The sequence below is a fragment of the Schistocerca nitens genome, chromosome 3, assembly GCF_023898315.1.
Source record: "Schistocerca nitens isolate TAMUIC-IGC-003100 chromosome 3, iqSchNite1.1, whole genome shotgun sequence".
NCBI classification, from domain to species: domain Eukaryota; kingdom Metazoa; phylum Arthropoda; class Insecta; order Orthoptera; family Acrididae; genus Schistocerca; species Schistocerca nitens.
In genome coordinates, this window is record NC_064616.1 from 595,581,666 (window position 1) to 595,599,719 (window position 18,054).

The 18,054-nt window shown below is 39.0% G+C and overlaps 1 long non-coding RNA gene across 1 annotated transcript in view; it reads left to right on the plus strand.

The window, feature by feature from the left end:
* Positions 1 to 212: 212 nt before the first annotated feature.
* Positions 213 to 18,054, plus strand: part of LOC126248513 (uncharacterized) — an 81,967-nt gene continuing 64,125 nt past the window's right edge. The window contains exon 1 of the long non-coding RNA XR_007545498.1: positions 213 to 323. This is a non-coding gene — a long non-coding RNA (uncharacterized LOC126248513). The remainder of the gene's footprint in view (positions 324 to 18,054) is intronic.

Genomic DNA, 18,054 nt, shown 5'->3' on the forward strand with positions numbered 1-18,054 from the left:
TGTTCACCCCTTTCAATTAAAACCAATGACATTCATAGTGATGTTGTAGAGAGGATTAATTTTAAAGATTCCTCAATATTTTGATGAAGAAGGTAAAGAACTTCAGTTTTGTCTTCCTTTAAGACAAATGTATATCAGCTAATGGAGATGCGATGTTGAACTGATGTCTGTCTCAGCACGTTCCATCTACTGTTACGAGTGCGACAGCTGGACAGACCCCCGCTGCAAGGACCCTTTCAACTACACTGCCCTGCCACGTGATCAACCTCCACTCATGACTTGCAATGGCTGTTGTGTTAAGATGGTCCGCAATGCACGATCAAGTGAGTTTCAGTATAAGCTTTCAAACTGAATGCTTTGTAGAGGCATGACCATGTAGAGACTACACATAATATTGTGAAGCTCTATGAAATACAAAAAAGTATACACTGGTCTTAATGAATTCAGTGTCTTGCAGAGTTTTTCATGTGAAATAGAATTTTCTACATTCTGTAAGATTTTTTACAAATAATATAGCACTAAATAACTGATAGCTTAAAGAGTTGTTCTGTATGGCTCTATCATAAGGTACAGCTGACTTACTTGATTACATTTTTCTTGTTTATAACAGGAAAACAATAATAAAAAAATAAATATGTTACATTGAAGTTTCCAGTGAGTCTCTTGAAGACATATATCAAACAAGGAGATTGGTTCCACAGTTTTTTCTGTAAAGGATGGAGGAACTGTAAGGGAGGAATTAATAGTTATAAAGCACACATGAATTCACAGAAAGTGTTTTTTAATGTTTGAAAAATTTATTTACATTCAGTCTCTCTTTCATGAGTGGTCAGTCGAACTGCAGTTTTTTTCTGTTAGATATGGAAGCCTTTACTTTTATTCCTATATTATAGACAACCTTTATATATTAATTTCCCAGAACGCCATAGTTTTATTTCCCTATCTTCTCTATATCTGCAGTTACTGGTACTTAATCACAAGATTATTTTTAACAAATGTATAATGGTTACTGTTGACAAAAATTTGACTTACATTGCTTTGCACCCATCAAGATAATCTAACCTATCAGAAAATATTCGGTTCAGTTAGTTGTTAAATATGAGTGTGGTTTCTAAGTGGTTTTCATATTGTATTAGGTGAATGATAATTTAGTTCAGATTTTTACCTCTAATTAAAAAATATGTATAACATGAAAAAATGTGGAACCAAGATCCAGTGTTTAAAAAATGGGATGGGTACAAGTTCATTTTAGTATAAGTTGCAAATGATGTAAGTATTAATTTTGTTATAATAATAGGTAAGTCAACCAGTTATAGTTATTGTGAGAACAAGAGAAAAAATATTATTTGCAAAAAGAAAACATAAGAATTTTCTTCTCTCAGTAAGTGTTATATTAAAATATTTACCACTACAGCTTTGAGGAAAGACTTATATTTTTTGTGTTCATTAAGATAATTTACACAGTCAGAGAAATATCCAGGCCAATAAGCTGGTAAATCTAAGTATGGTTATTAAGTGATTTTTATGCCATATATTGCAAAAGTCAGCAATGAGGTAAAACATGATAAATTTGTACAATGAAGATTCAATGTGTCATAGTTCTGCGGATCCATACTGTTGTTGTCCATAAATGTTTTGATCAAAATAACTTTGTGACTGACATTTCAGCAAGCTGAGTGCCAGAGGGCACCCAGTTCTATATTTTTCTCTTTCTTGGATGCCACATAACCACTATGTTGCCTGTTTTGTACGTACAAACAGAGCCTTGTCAAAAGTTGCAGGCTGCACACCAGCAATGTTGCCATCTGCAATCTGACAGTCACAAAGTTATCTTATTTGAACTAAAATGTAAATTTCATTACTTTTTCATAACAGGAGGGTAACACTGTGTTGGTAAGTTAACCAATGTTACTTTTTGTGAGGAAAAAAAACAAAAACAAAACAGAAATATATGGAAAGTTAAATATGATAGTAGCTTTTCACATTCAGTCTTATACTCATTATTTGATGACTCTTACACTTTTGGATATACAGGTGGAAACATTTTCAGAAAAATCAAAATTTACTGAAGCCCTTATCAAACTTCATGAAATCAATGTATTGTATGAGGCACATTATCAGCATCATTCAGTCATTCTCACTCTTGCTATATGACAAAATGTTTCGCAGAAATACTTTTAATACCCACATACAAAGTAACAAAGAATTTAAATCTGTCTCAGTTATAAGAATTAACAGCAACTCTAGTCACAAATGAGTTACTGCATTGTGTAGCTGATATTGCTGTTTCAGTAGATTAACTTTTTTAGATTTGTTGATGCCTTGCTCCTCATAGTAATCATGGATAAAATGATTTCTTTTTTGCTCATGTAAGAACAACATGAAAAATTTAAACACATTATTTCATAATTTAATGTAGTAATAGTATTTGCTTTGTTATGAAGAAACCAGTAATACTGTGAAAATTTGTTATGTGAGGAATAACTGAGGAAATGCCATAAGAGCTCCACATCAAAGTGGAGATGCTGACTTTAATATGCATGTATATCCTTTACTGTACTTGCCTGTGTGGCATCCAAGTTCACCTTCACAGAAAGTTCAAATTAAATTATCCACTCAATTTTTCTTCTGACTTGGCTCTTCCTTTAGCTTTAAATCAGGCAATTCAAACACCATATAGTATTTTTACTATTAGTGATTCTTGTCATGCATAACATAGTTCATTTCTGATTTTGAGTGCATACAGTCAGTTTTTACGTAGTTATTCCATGTTGTTGAGAATTGTGGCTAGAGGCTTCCTTATCTATTTGCACTATGTAGTATGCTTTTGCAGCCTCAAAATACTCACAGATAATATACTATATAAACTCCTCATTGTTACCAGTAGGATATTTTGTATGTTATTAGCTGTATTAATCAGAGCATCTTATTAGTGTCTTCTTTGGTACTATTTAAAGAACTTGAAGTTACCAAATAGCAAATATAAAGCTTTTGGGTTTTCAGCTAAGTGAGTTAGTCAAAATAATGCCACATTTCAGTAAGTCTCATTCCCGTCATCTTTGGGTGAAATGTTGAAATGGCACCTGGAACATCTTTATATAGGCACACCTGCAGGGCAGTCTGCCCTTTCTCAGTTATACAGAGCTGGTGGGCTTAGGGGAAGGGCCACAGTCAAGACTCAGCATGGTCAGTGTGACTCCACCTCATGCCTTCAGAATGTCAGAATGTCTCTCAGACCGGATCATTCACAGTGTTTTATGTCCAGTAACAGTTCCAAAGCACAGTTCAGTGGTAGCCAATATATCTATTTATGATGCCACAATTAGTCCTAATCTCGATGGCTTCCTATATTATGCTGTTCTAAAATGCAATAGTTTTACGGAGCACATCTGATTTTCTTCCAAACAGTACTCAATGCCTGCCAATTTTATCCTTCTGTCCAAGGAAAACATATGTTGCTACATTCACCAATGGAGAATGCAGCATTGTGTCTGCCCATAGTACCACAGCCTGTACTTGCAATTAATTCTGTAGCTGCCTGGTATGCACAGTCCCTCTGGCTCATTGGCTGAGCCAGCTAAATGTTCAGTCTTCTGCAGTTGTCTGAAAATTGTTTTAATGCTGTGTTTTTGTAGAATCCTTGTGTCTCACGTATGTCAGAAACACCAGGCTCTTGCTTCACTCATGAGTTACTTCAAACATGCAAGTTGTGTGTGCTAGCTTCTGAAGTGATAATCATCAAAATGGTACATCATTTTGAACCTACCTTGTTGGAATTTGGAAAACTCTGTATTAATTCAACTCACCATGAAAGACAACAATATTAAATTAACCAAATAACATGTACCTTACCATCAAGCAGAAGTAAGTGGAAGGGTGTAGTTTTCATTTATATTTAAATTCATGGGTTTTTCAGTCTCATACCTTATGACTGTGGGCTGCTTCTTAAAATCTTTTGTGTCAGACAATAGAGCTTCATTATGAAATATATACAATAATTGAAAGAATACATGAAATTTACTTTTAGTATCTTACACTGTTTTGGATAGTTAAATTATACTTAAAAGTAAATGTAAGGACCTGTGAGTGTAGGAATTTCAAGTTCTCTGAACAGTCATCTGCCATGTGTTTGGTTATCAGCTTTTAGGAGGCCCATGACTCTGGCTGGCAGGTAAGGAGAAATTAATGTAGTCATTCCATAAATGAACCACTATAGAAGAGTCCCATATGCAACACCATTAACGTCTCTCAGGTGTGTTTCTAATCAGTACTTCAATGTAGAAAAGGGTAGGAATGTACCATTGTTAGGATGGAGAAACTTAACAGCAGCACCATATACTCCCCATTTTGTTCTGACCCAATCATTTTGGTTACATGGTGTCTAATGAGTATCTTCAAGATGTTTCTGTCAGTGAACAAGTCACATTTATCCATACTGATTTTGCAAGTTTTTAGTAATGTCAAGAATTTTTAAAGTTGTTGCCCTAAAACCCATAACATGAAGCAGACAGTGTCCGTTTTTTACTGATTGAGATACACTCTTATCTGTAACAGTTGGCACTTAGTCCAGTATTCATGGCAACTGACTTGGAGCTGGACGAATAGCATGTCCTCTACATCTACCACTGTGTAGTGCATGGCAGAGGGGACATCCTGCAGTTATTAGGATTTTTCCCATTCCTTTCATATATGAAGCACAGGAAGAATGATTAATTAAATGCCTCTGTGTGTGCTGTAATTAATCCTCATGATCCCTATTGAAGTGATACGTAGGGGGTTCTATAAACATTTTAGCAAATTGTTTTGATTGTAGCCACACATCCTCTTCTCAAATCACTGAGGTATTTTATGATCTTTTTTTCACCTATTTTTTTTTTCTCTGATAAAAGGATCTCCTTATGACACAAAATTGAGTGGTCTGTGTTTGGAACCACCCACACAAGAAAATGGTTACTGTAAATCATAATTGAGTTATACTGCATTAGCAGCAAGAAATCAAATAAATACAAATACGAAGACAAATAGATTATCGTATTTTTGAAACACTGAATTATGTGTAGTGACTGGTCATGCAGGCAAAAAATTATGTGCTGACAGTTGATAATAGATAATTACTTATAGTTTTCCATCACAGGTCAGTCATAATATAATTACAGTATGTTGTTACTGAGCTTATTTCCATCTGCTAACACTTTCAAAAAATTTACAGTAACCTTTTGAGAATTTTCAGTTTATCTGTGATATGAAATATTTTGGTAAAAAGTATCATAACTATAGAACACATCAATATACAGCCCCATAGGTGAGCATACAATAAGTAAGTAAACATAAGTGAGGCCGAGGACCTGCCGCACCAGGCTCAAATGGGGCTGTTGTGCACATAGCACAGGCTTGCTACATCATTTGTCCACATTGTGAGGTGACCTCTCTAGGCCTGTCATGCAGGCACTCGTATCACTTGCTGTGTGATTTTGTGTGCTCACACTATAGGGTTGCAACATTCCTTCTCCCTTGGGTAAAAGTGTTTACTGTGGAGATGCCCATGTCTTCATCTGCAGGTGATGACTGCTGGAGTAGGTGTCATGCTGGCACAGGAGAACGTGGTCTGAAATAGGGTGGACAGGTGAGAGGCTGTAAGGGAGCATTGATGATGATTGTGCTGTATCCATGTCCACATCTGGGCAAGCATTTGGTGATGGAGGCAGCAGAGAAGACTGTGGTAGCAGTGGAAGCAAGAGGGGCTGCAGAGATGGAGATGACCTGGTGCTGACTACACTGCCTGGTGGTGTTGGCATGCAGAGAAAAGATAGTGCTGGAGCCAGAGAAGGTGTGGACCACACCATGAAGGCTGGTGCAGATGGTAAAGATGGCTGTTGGGACGGAGGGCTCTCCTGTGTGTGGTCAGTCAAGTGTGGATGGAGGTTATCATAGTGTCATGACACTGAGCCATCAGAGGTTCACACAATGCAGAGCCCACGGCCACAGCAGCGATGGACCACCACTGGCACTCACTTAGGTTGCTGGCCAAACCAGGGGCCGAGATGGCAGAGACTAGGTGAAATCGCTGTGAGGTGGGCACTGGCAGGTGTCTGGGCCTGGCCAGTGCAGATGAAGCAGTGCACGGGACTGGTGGCTGTGAAGCAGCTCCTCTGGGCTAAGGTTGTTGACTGGTGTAAACACATATGAACTGGAGAATCTTTCGAGAGCTTTGTCGGGAGAAGACTGAGTGATATTTTTTCATCTAGGTTTTGAATGTATGAACAAGCTGCTCTGCTTCTCTACTGGACTTGGGAGGAAAGGGAGAGGCCATAACAGGCCAGATGCCACTCTTTTTAGAAAAATCTTAAAAATCATGAGACACAAACTGTGGGCTGTTGCCCATCACTAGCGTATATATCAATCCTTCTGAGGAAAAATTCTTTGAGAGGACCATGACCATAGCTGCCATGGACAGGCAAAGAAACACATAAGAAAATTTTGAAAAAGCGTCAACTACTACAAGCTAAAAAGATTTAAGGAACAGATCCGCGAAATCAGTATCACCACACTCCTGGGGTGCTGGGGTGTTGACTATCGTGAAAGAGAGACCCGTGATGCTGCTTCATGGGTGATGCTCTGTTGGCAGGCTGTCACCACACACGCGACCTCGTTGTCAATACATGTGGTGGTGGCCCAGCAATTCTGTACAAGAAACACTCCCATGGTCCAGGTAGAGAAGGTGCATGACATCCCACTTCATTGCGGACATGATCACAATACTGGGCACCAACCCTTCTGTAGCCAACAGCAACACACCATCAAGAACTGAGAGGCGGTGGTGGAGAACATAATAATTACACAAGGGATCTAGTGCTTGGTCCAGTGGTTTATCCGGTCAGTTGTGGTGTACAAATTCAACCACCTGACATAAGATAGAATTGGGCATAACAGCTGAGAGCTGGTAATTGGAAAAACCATCCATGGTGTTTTGGGCTTCTACATGTAAATAGAAATACAACAGTTCATCCTGATCAGATGCAGTATTGGGGCCAATTGGCAACAGAGAAAGAGTATCTGCATTAGTATGTTGTGCTGTGGGTCAGAAATGACTCTCATAGTTATAGCATAACAAAAACAGAGCCCAGCATTTTAGGAGATGAGCTGCTTTGTCCAGTAAAGATGCCAAAGGATTGAAAAGGGAAACCAGAGGTTTATGATCAGTAATCAAATAAAACTTAGAACTGCTTAGGAAAACAAGAAATTTTTTGAGCACATACACAGTAGCAAGGGCTTCTTTTATTACTTGCAAGTAGTGCCGTTGCACCTGATTAGGAGTTTTGGAAGCATACACAATAGAGTGCTCGGATCAGCCCACATATTTCTGCATGAAAATGGTGCCAGTGCCATACTGGGCGGCATCTGTGGCTAAAACAAGATGTTGGCCTGGTTGGAAGATAAGCAAGCAATGTGCCGTGTGTAATTTTGACCTTAATGGGGTAAAAGCACACTCGCAGATTGGGGGACCTCTGAAAAGGAGCATCTTTGCTAAGAGAGCATGAAGTGGCTGGGACAATGTGGCTGCATCAGGAAGAAATTTATGGTAGTATGCCATCATTCTGAGAAAGGCTTGCAACTCTTTGACGTTGGTAGGATGTGGCAAAGCTGTAAGTGCATCAACATAAAGGCTTGATGCCAGTTTGCAGGATTTCAGAACCAGGATAGACAATAAACGTCTGAAATAATTGTGATTTATCCAAGTTACAATTCAAACCAGTGGCCTGTAGCACCATGAACAAGGCACGAAGGTTCCACAAATTTTCATCTGTTGAAGAACCTGAGACCACAATATCATGTTAATGCACCCTGACATGGAGACCATGAGTTGCTCCAGAAATCATTGGAAAATAGCAGGAGCACTAGCCTTACCAAATCACAGATGCTTGTATTGATGTAACCTGGAGGGTGCATTCACTATGAGGACATGTTTGGAATCATCATCATCCAGAGGTAGTTGTAAGTAGGCTTCTGACAAGTCTATTCTGGAAAAATTGTGGCCCCTGGAAAGCCGTGCTAAGAGTTCATCCAGATTAGGTAAGGGATAGGTGTCAATGAGAGTCTGTGAATTTACAGGCACTTCAAAGTCACCACAGAGCCAAAGCATACCATTAGGTGTTTTGACCATTACCAGTGGAGTAGACCATTCACTCGAGGAGACAGGTGTGATAACTCCCAAAGACATAAGTAAATCTAGTTCCAATCTGACCTGCTCCCATAAAGCTACTGGGACTGGGTGGGCATGGAAAAAAGTGGGTGTCCATTGGTTTCATTGTAATAAGAGCTCTGAAATTGGTAGCCTACCCTAAACCTCCTGAAAACAGTGATGAATATTCTGAATAGAGCACATCCAGTTCTTGGTGCAGAACTTGATCAGATACCAGATGCACTTCATGAGAATAGAGGACCCAAAAACTTGAGGGCGTCTAACCCAAATAAGTTTTCAGTACTGGCATCATCCAATACTAGAAAGTTCAAATGCCGAATAACTGCTTTGTACAATATGGAAGTAGAAAACTGTCCCAATACAGATATTTGTTGTTTATTGTAACTCATCAACTGATGAGAGACAAGGGACAATGCCACTGATTTAAGATCCACATAGGTTTGCAAATTTAACAAAGTCAAACCTTCACCTGTGTCCACTTGCATTTTTAACATCTTGTCCATCACACATACTTCAATGTAATGTTTTGTTGGGGCTACCATCACTTGGGAAACACTGTTCACATCCATGTTTGTGTCTGGTGAAAGAGGTTGAGAGCTGCAGACAGATGCAATATGTCCCTGTTTTCTCACAATGGTTTCATGTTGACCAACACTAAGGGTATGCAACCTGCTCATGTTGAACCAAACGATAAGGACATGACAGAAGAGAAGCATGCAGCTGCTGTTGTGACACTGAGTGCTGCTGCTGCTCAGCATGATGCTGCCCTATTCGGCATGGAAGCCGTGCTTGCACAGCTGCAATGTCATATTTCCCATGTGAGCTAACTGATGCCAGCTGAGGAGGAGAGGAAGAAATGGCAGCTACTTCACACCATGCTTCTATCTGATTTCCTAGTGCTCTAGATACTTAAAAAGACTGAGCAATGTTCAGAAAATATCTGCGAGAGGAATTTTCACATTGTAAAGCATGTTCACAGACTTCCCTATCAGGGGCCAAGCATATTATGGCATCATGAATCACTGAATTAGTATATAAGTCCCTGTGAGCCTCAGTAGCAAACTGGTAATGATGGTGGAATGGAGTTCTGCTGGCCAAGCTCTGTACAACTGTTGCCGTTGTTTTGACAACAGTAGAACTCAATGCAAGCAGCAACAAAATAAGTACATTTGCAGTGACAATTAGTGAGCAACTGACACAGTACATCAAAAGAGAGAGTCACAGGTTCCTGAAGAGGAGCTATCTGACATAAAAAGCGATAAATATGAGGAGAAATCCATAACAAAATCAAAGCCTTACACAAACTGGGGTTGGTGACTTCAAAAGCTTGAAAATGTTGCTGAAGGCATTATTTGCGTCCCAATCTTCTGCAGAATCATGTTATGGAGGAAAAAGTTGGGAGAGGGGGAGGGGAGTTACATTAGCAGTGGTGTAACCTAGCACAGCAACGAGGCTGCCAATTGTTTAGTGCCACAGAGAGAGCCGTCTGCTGGTTGGTGAGAGCTCAATGTTGTTCAGCAAGTGATTGAAGAATTTCTTCCACTGACATGTTGGCTGTGTATTGAACTGTGAAACAAAACATATGTAGTAGAATACCACACTCATCATCAGAAGTAACACCACCCAAGTTTTATTCTGCTTCCACATGAAGAGATTCACAGTAACACTAAATGAAGTATAGAACAGTACAACATATCATAAATATAGAAAACATCAATATACAATCTTGTAGGTGAGCATACAATGAATAAGTAAACACAAATGAGGTCAAGGGCCCTTGTATTCCATGCTGTATGATTACACATGCTCACACTATAGGGTTACAACATGAACATAAGTCCACAGAATCATAATTAGATACCAGTTGATCTTCATAAACATGTACATTAATGGCATTTTTTGTATCAGAATTGTTGTGCGCTGCAGTCATCAGTCCAGATACAAACTCGATGCAGCTCATCACATTAGTTTATCTCATGTAAGTCTTTTCATATCTACATTAACTGCTGTATCCTACAAACAACAGAACCTGCTTATTGTATTCAAGTCTTGATTTCTGTCTAAAATTTGTCTTTGCACACTTCTGTAAATTATTAAATTAACTATTCCTTCATGCCTCAATATGTATCTTATCGACCTACTCTTTCTCATACTCAAGACGAGCCATAAAGCTCTTTTCTCCACAATTCAACTCAGTACCTCTTCATTAGTTAGGCCCATCTGATACACCTGATTAATTTTCAGCATTCTTCTTCAGTGTCACATTTCAAAAGCTTCTATTCTCTTCTATACATTGTTTATTGTCGACATTTCACCCCTGTTAAGACTATGCTGCGGACAAAACTTTCTGAAAAGTGTTCCTAACACTTCTAAATTTATAGCATACCTTAAAGTTTTTATTCCTTCTCTCTGAACGTTAACTCATTTTTCCAAAATTGCCCCATCCTTACTGCTTACTCAGTGTACAGGTTGAATGACGTAGGTGATAGGCTACAACCCTGTTTCACTCCATTCTCAACTGTTACCTTCCTTTCATGTTTCTTGAATCTTAGAACTGTGGTCTGATTTCTCTACATGTTGTAGATAACCATTAACTTATGATATTTAATCCCTGATAACCTCAGAATTTCCAAGGACAATATTTCAGTCAACGTTGATATTGATGTTTCTAAATTTACAAATTCTACAAATATGGGTTTACCTTTCTTTAACCTACCTTCTAAAATAAGTTGTGGGGTGAGTTTTGGCTTGCATGTTTCTACACTTCTCTTGAACCCAAACTGAACTTCCTCCAAGTCAGCTACCACAAGTCATTCCACTCCTATATAAATAACATACCTTGTGCAACTGTGACTTATTAAACTGAGGCTCATTAATATTCATAACTGCTAGCACCTGCCTTATTTGGTACTGTGATTATTGCATTCTTCTTGAAGCCTGAGTATTTGCTCTGTGTCATTTATACTGTACACCAGGTTGAACAGTTCTGCCTTATACATCATCAGTCTCATCTTTATCCACCTCCTCTTTTTTTGCATAATATTCTCATCAAGATTCTTAATTAATGAAGCCCTTCTCTATACTGCTTTCATCTCTCAGTCTTTTCGTGTGTGCCCAGTACTGCCTATATCTTATGATAGAAACATCTGATAGCAGTTCATAAAACACTGTATAAGTGTTATATAATACACATGAATCACATTTATGTTGTTCAGATGGTAGCAAAATAAATCACCTGCACAATTTCAGCCTAGAGTCAAATTATATTTACCCATTATTGTTTATTTATTGGAATTAGTCCACAAATTTACTATTCCTAGTACTAGAAACTGAGAGTGCAGAAAATTGAGCACAGTGTCTTGAAGTTAATAACAATAAATCCCTGTGTGAACGTACAGTGTTTTTATACTCTTCAGTATCGTAGGCTTAAACCAGAGGCTCAGACGAGTCAGTGGAGATCTGGGGTGCAAATTTCTCGACCTCCGCTATCGGGTGGAGAAGTGAAGGGTCCCCCTGAATAGGTCAGGCATGCAGTTCATGCAGGAAGCAGCTACAAGGGTAGCGGAGTACGTGTGGAGTGCACATGTGGGTTTTTTAGGTTAGAGAATTCCCTCCCTAGGCCCGACAAAATGCCTCCTGAGACGCGACAAGGTAGTAGTAGTCAAAACACAACAGGAGATAACAATATTAATGTGGTAATAGTAAACTGCAGGAGCGTCTATAGAAAGGTCCAAGACCTGCTCTCATTAATTAACGGTCACAATGCCCACATAGTGCTAGGGACAGAAAGTTGGCTGAAACCAGATGCAAACAGTAATGAAATTCTAAACTCAGATTGGAATGTATACCGCAGAGACAGGCTGGACAGTGAAGGGGGAGGCATGTTTATAGCGATAAAAAGTGCGATAGTATTGAAGGAAATTGACGGAGATCCTAAATGTGAAATAATTTGGGTGAAGGTCATGGTTAAAGCAGGCTCAAACATGGTAATTGGATGTCTCTATAGGCCCCCTGGCTCAGCAGCTGTTGTGGCAGAGCACCTGAAGGAAAATTTGGAAAATATTTTGAGTAGATTTCCCAACCATGTTATAGTTCTGGGTGGAGATTTTAATTTGCGGGATATAGACTGGGAGACTCAAACGTTTATAGCGGGTGGCAGGGACAAAGAATCCAGTGAAATTTTTTTAAGTGCATTATCTGAAAACTACCTTGATCATTTAAACAGAGAACTGACTTGTGGCGATAACATATTAGACCTTCTGTTGACGAACAGACCCGAACTATTTGAAACAGTTAACGCAGAACAGGGAATCAGCGATCATAAAGCGGTTACTGCATCGATGATTTCAGCTATAAATAGAAATATTAAAAAAGATAGGAGGATTTTTCTGTTTAGCAAAAGTGACAAAAAGCAGATTTCAGAGTACTTGACGGCTCAACACAAAAGTTTTGTCTCAAGTACAGATAGTGTTGAGGATCAGTGGACAAAGTTCAAAACTGTCATACAATATGCATTAGATGAGTATGTGCCAAGCAAGATTGTAAGAGAAGGAAAAGAGCCATCATGGTACAACAACCAAGTAAGAAAACTGCTGCGGCAGTAAAGGGAACTTTACAACAAACATAAACATAACCAAAGCCTAGCAGACAAACAAAAATTACGCAAAGCGAAATGTAGTGTGAGGAGTGCTATACGAGAGGTGTCCAATGAATTCGAAAGTAAAGTTCTATGTACTAACTTGGCAGAAAATCCTAAGAAATTTTGGTCTTATGTCAAAGCGGTAGGTGGATCAAAACAAAATGTCCAGACACTCTGTGACCAAAATGGTACTGAAACAGAGGATGACAGACTAAAGGCTGAAATACTAAATGTCTTTTTTCAAAGCTGTTTCACAGATGAAGATTCCACTGTAATTCCTTCTCTAGATTGTCACACTGGTGATAAAATGGTAGATATTGAAATAGATGACAGAGGGATAGAAAAACAATTAAAATCACTCAAAAGAGGAAAGGCCGCTGGACCTGATGGGATACCAGTTCGATTTTACACAGAGTACATGAAGGAACTTGCCCCCCTTCATACAGCGGTGTACCGTAGGTCTCTAGAAGAACGTAGCATTCCAAATGATTGGAAAAGGGCACAGGTCATCCCCATTTTCAAGAAGGGCCGTCGAACAGATGTGCAGAACTATAGACCTGTATCTCTAACGTCAATCAGTTGTAGAATTTTGGAACACGTATTATGTTCGAGTATAATGACTTTCCTGGAGACTAGAAATCTACTCTGTAGGAATCAGCATGGGTTATGAAAAAGACGATTGTGTGAAAACCAGCTCGCTCTATTCGTCCACGAGACTCAGAGGGCCATAGACACGGGTTCCCAGGTAAATGCCATGTTTCTTGACTTCCGCGAGGCATTCAATACAGTTCCCCACAGTTGTTTAATGAACAAAGTAAGAATATATGGACTATCAGACCAATTGTGTGATTGGATTGAAGAGTTCCTAGATAACAGAATGCAGCATGTCATTGCCAATGGAGAGAAGTCTTCCGAAGTAAGAGTGTTTTCAGGTGTGCCACAGGGGAGTGTCGTTGGACCGTTGCTATACACAATATATATATAAATGACCTTGAGGATAACTTCGGAAGTTCACTGAGGCTTTCTGCGGATGATGCTGTAGTATATCAAAAGTTTGTAACAATGGAAAATTGTACTGAAATGCAGGACGATCTGCAACGAATTGATGCGTGGTGCAGGGAATGGCAATTGAATCTCAATGTAGACAAGTGTAATGTGCTGTGAATACATAGAAAGAAAGATCCTTTATCATTTAGCTACAATATAGCAGGTCAGCAACTGGAAGCAGTTAATTCCATAAATAATCTGGGAGTAGTCATTATGAGTGATTTAAAATGGAATGATCATATAAAGTTGATCGTTGGTAAAGCAGATGCCAGACTGAGATTCATTGGAAGAATCCTAAGGAAATGCAATCCAAAAACAAAGGAAGTAGGTTACAGTACACTTGTTTGCCCACTGCTTGAATATTGCTCACCAGTGTGGGATCCGTACCAGATGGGGTTGATAGAGGAGGTAGAGAAGATCCAACGGAGAGCAGTGCACTTTGTTACGGTATCATTTAGTAATCGTGAAAGCGTTACGGAAATGATAGATAAACTGCAGTGGAAGACTCTGCAGGAGAGATGCCCAGTAGCTCGGTACGGGCTTTTGTTGAAGTTTCAAGAACATACCTTCACCGAGGAGTCAAGCAGTATATTGCTCCGTCCAACGTATATCTCCCAAAGAGACCATGAGGATAAAATCAGAGATTTTAGAGGCCACACAGAGGCATACCGACAATCTTTCTTTCCACGAACAATATGAGACTGGAATAGAAGGGAGAATCAATGGATGTACTCAAAGCACCCTCTACCACACACCGTCAGGTGGCTTGCAGAGTATGGATGTAGATGTAGATATCACATCAAAAATATTCCTTAAGGTTAAGAGTATGAATTATGGTTATAATAACATAAAAATCTTCTGGGTGTACAGCGACATTGTGTGTGTGTGTGTGTGTGTGTGTGTGTGTGTGTGTGTGTGTGTGTAGAACTAGAGAAACTGATGTTCCATGTTGCTGGTAGGCATCCACTTGAATTTTCTCTTGACACTTCTGCTAGCTGTGGCATCATGTCACAATTTTAGAAAGTGTTGATTGCTTCCCTGTGGTGGAAGAAGTGGAACATTTAATATGATTAGTTTCCTGTTGTGAAAGAAGCGGGGATTTCCTGTTACCTATTACCCATTCTGTATGAGCAGTGACTGGTGGTCGTTGGTGATTAGGATAAAACTCATCATTCATATGTGTATTGTTACATATTTGGGGAAGTAACGGAAACCCTAAATCCGAATGATTGGACATGGGTTTGAACCACCATCCTCCCGAATGCGAGTCCAATGTGCTAACCACTGTGCCACCTCACTCAATAGTGTTTTTCTTTTCTTTTTCTGGGACACCCTGTATATAGATCTATATAAGAAATACCCAAATGTGCAATTAAATATATCTTTATTTAGCAATATGAAAACTTCACTCTATTTCTAAATGAATTAAATTTCAAAGATAATCTGTTGCTTCTTTTCTAGAAAAACAACACTCAACACTATCACAGACCAGAAGAATCTTAACAATGGGTTTAATAACTTGATAAAGTTGAACAGTTTCAAAACAGCTTCCAATTTTATTTGAGAGCAGTTATCTTTCTCCTATTTACAACTTATGTGAAAGCAAGTCAGGATTTCTTCAGCAAATCAAAGTATCCCAAATTTCTCAAATGAAACTCCGATTTAAGTATATTTCATTTCATTAAAAGTCTTCAATTCCCCTGACTGATCGAGCCCTTCTTTTAAATTATTATTTCAACAGTCAAGTATAACAAATGAAACGGAGTATACAAAGGCTATGAGCTATAGTGTTGGGATCTCAACATTGATTCACATTAATTTCAAGTAGACCTCTAATGTATGCAGCCTCATAAATCAGTTTGTATTTATCCATGATAATGTGATTATTGAGTCTTTTGATGTTAATAAATTCCTCTAAATTTTACAACATAAATTGTCATTTGCATGATTTTTATTTACAAATATGTTAGATTTGTGGTGGCTGGACTCACTGACATATTATGAATAAGACATTTCACAGTAGAACATCATTCTTGTAGTAACGAATAAAGACATTATGTATCACTGTTCCACAAATCAGTCATCTTTATGCACAGATGCATAGTACAGAATGATGACTGTTAGCCCTCTTCCAGATAAATATGCCTTTTACTCCTGGGAGTCTCTGAAGAGTTATTTGGCTTGCCTTAGATGCAGCTCTTTTCATTTGAGCAGAGAAGGTGCTTCTTTAACGGAACTGAAATATGTCGAGAAAGAACCTATATTAAGGGACCAATCCTGGCATTTACCTAAACTGAAAATGGAAAACCGCAGAAAGCCATTTTCAAGACTGCCAGCAGATGGATTCGAACTATCTCGCCTTCTCAGTCCACGGATTGTTAGCTCAGTTCCTCAAGGTTTAGAGGTACCCCACTACATGAAGAATTTGAGGTCTGATGAAGCTCTTTGAAACTTACTAATCAACCATGATCCACATCATTGTACTCAAAAACTGGCAAATGTGATGTACTGTCATCATTCCACCATCATGCAACATTTGTATGGCGTGAGGAAGGTTCAAAATTTGGGTTAAGGGTACTGCATGCACTAACTTCTTTTCTGGATGAAAATGTGCTCCAAACATAGCTCAACAAGTTCTTCACCTCAAAACCACATATTTACAAGCATAGAATTGAAAAGTTACCGCACCATTGGCAGACTGTTGTAAATAGTTAGATGGAAAAACACTGTGAACTTAGGCATGAACCTATAAACAGCTGAACTCAAGTAAAGTCAACAATTTAGAATAGTTGGTCCTGGCTGCAATAGGAATACATTCACAGTTGAAATCTGTAAACGGGCTTTTTGACTGTCCATAGTGCTTATCCTTTTTCATCTTACGAGTGAAAACAAATTGTAACGGGAGAGTAAAAAGATTCCATTCAATGGCTGTACAGTTCAGAATCAGTGTGCCACTCAGGCAAAATCACCGTGAGCATTGGGGCAATGATCCCATTGATGCACAAGATTTAAGTTACCTGTCTGACAAAACACCGCGTTCTGCTGCATGAAGAAGTCGGTAATTGCCTGCTGCACATCTTCGCCCAACAGGAATCGTCAACCCTTCAAGCCCTTTTTTAAGGAACCAAAGGCATGATAATCACATGTGGATAAATCAGGACTAGATGGTAGGTGCTCAAGTGTCTCTCATTTGAGTTGGCGTAACTTCTTCATTACCTTTGTGGTACGGGGTTGTGTTATCATGAAGCAGCAGCATATATGATACAGCAATGCCCTCAAATGGAAATTTCCTCATCACCCCTCATATCTTTCAGTTTCACTATACAGCAACTAGGTTGTATGTAATTTCATTTAGATGATTGGGGGGGGGGGGGGGGGGGGAAGGGAGGTAGGGGGTGTCATCAAGACCCCTTGCCCCCCCCCCCCTTTGGCTATGTCCTTGCATATCACTGCTCAACCAATGTTCACTTAATAATATAAGGCCTTTTTTAAGGGATCAAAGGCATGATAATAACATGTGGCAAGATCAAGGCTATAGGGCGGGTGCTCAAGTGTCTTTCTTTTCAGTTGGTGTAACTTCTGCATTACATTTGCAATATGAGGATGTGCGTTATCATGAAGCCTCAGCATACCTTGTCACATCATTACACAATCGTGGTTTTCAATAGACATGCTGCCCCATACACAGTCTTCTCTGATGGATACCAAGAAAGGAATAACAGCATGTTGGTCCTGTTTGAATGAATTTGGTAATAACATTGCCATAGTTTACATTTCTGTATTTACTGCAGTGACAGAGTGGAGTGAGGTCCAGACCCCTTGGAACATCCTTTAGCTATGTCCTTGCATCTCACTTCTCAACAACTGTTCACTTAAGCATATAACAGAAGCTTCCTTCAGTTCATCTAACAAGATTATTTCAAATTCATTGATTTAATTTGGAAATTATTCTAAATACTAATGAAAGAGCATACTCACCAAGCCTCTGCAAACAATGATCATTCAGTTACTTGAGGATAGAAATCTGTTCCTTGGTCATGGAACCATTTGAGAACCACTTGTGAACATTCTCCTCATTGGAAAATCTGTAACTGCTGTAAATCAGTTCCTGGATGGTAGATGTTCATAGCCTTCTACGTGATCAGATCACTCATGTCCATGTGCCCTT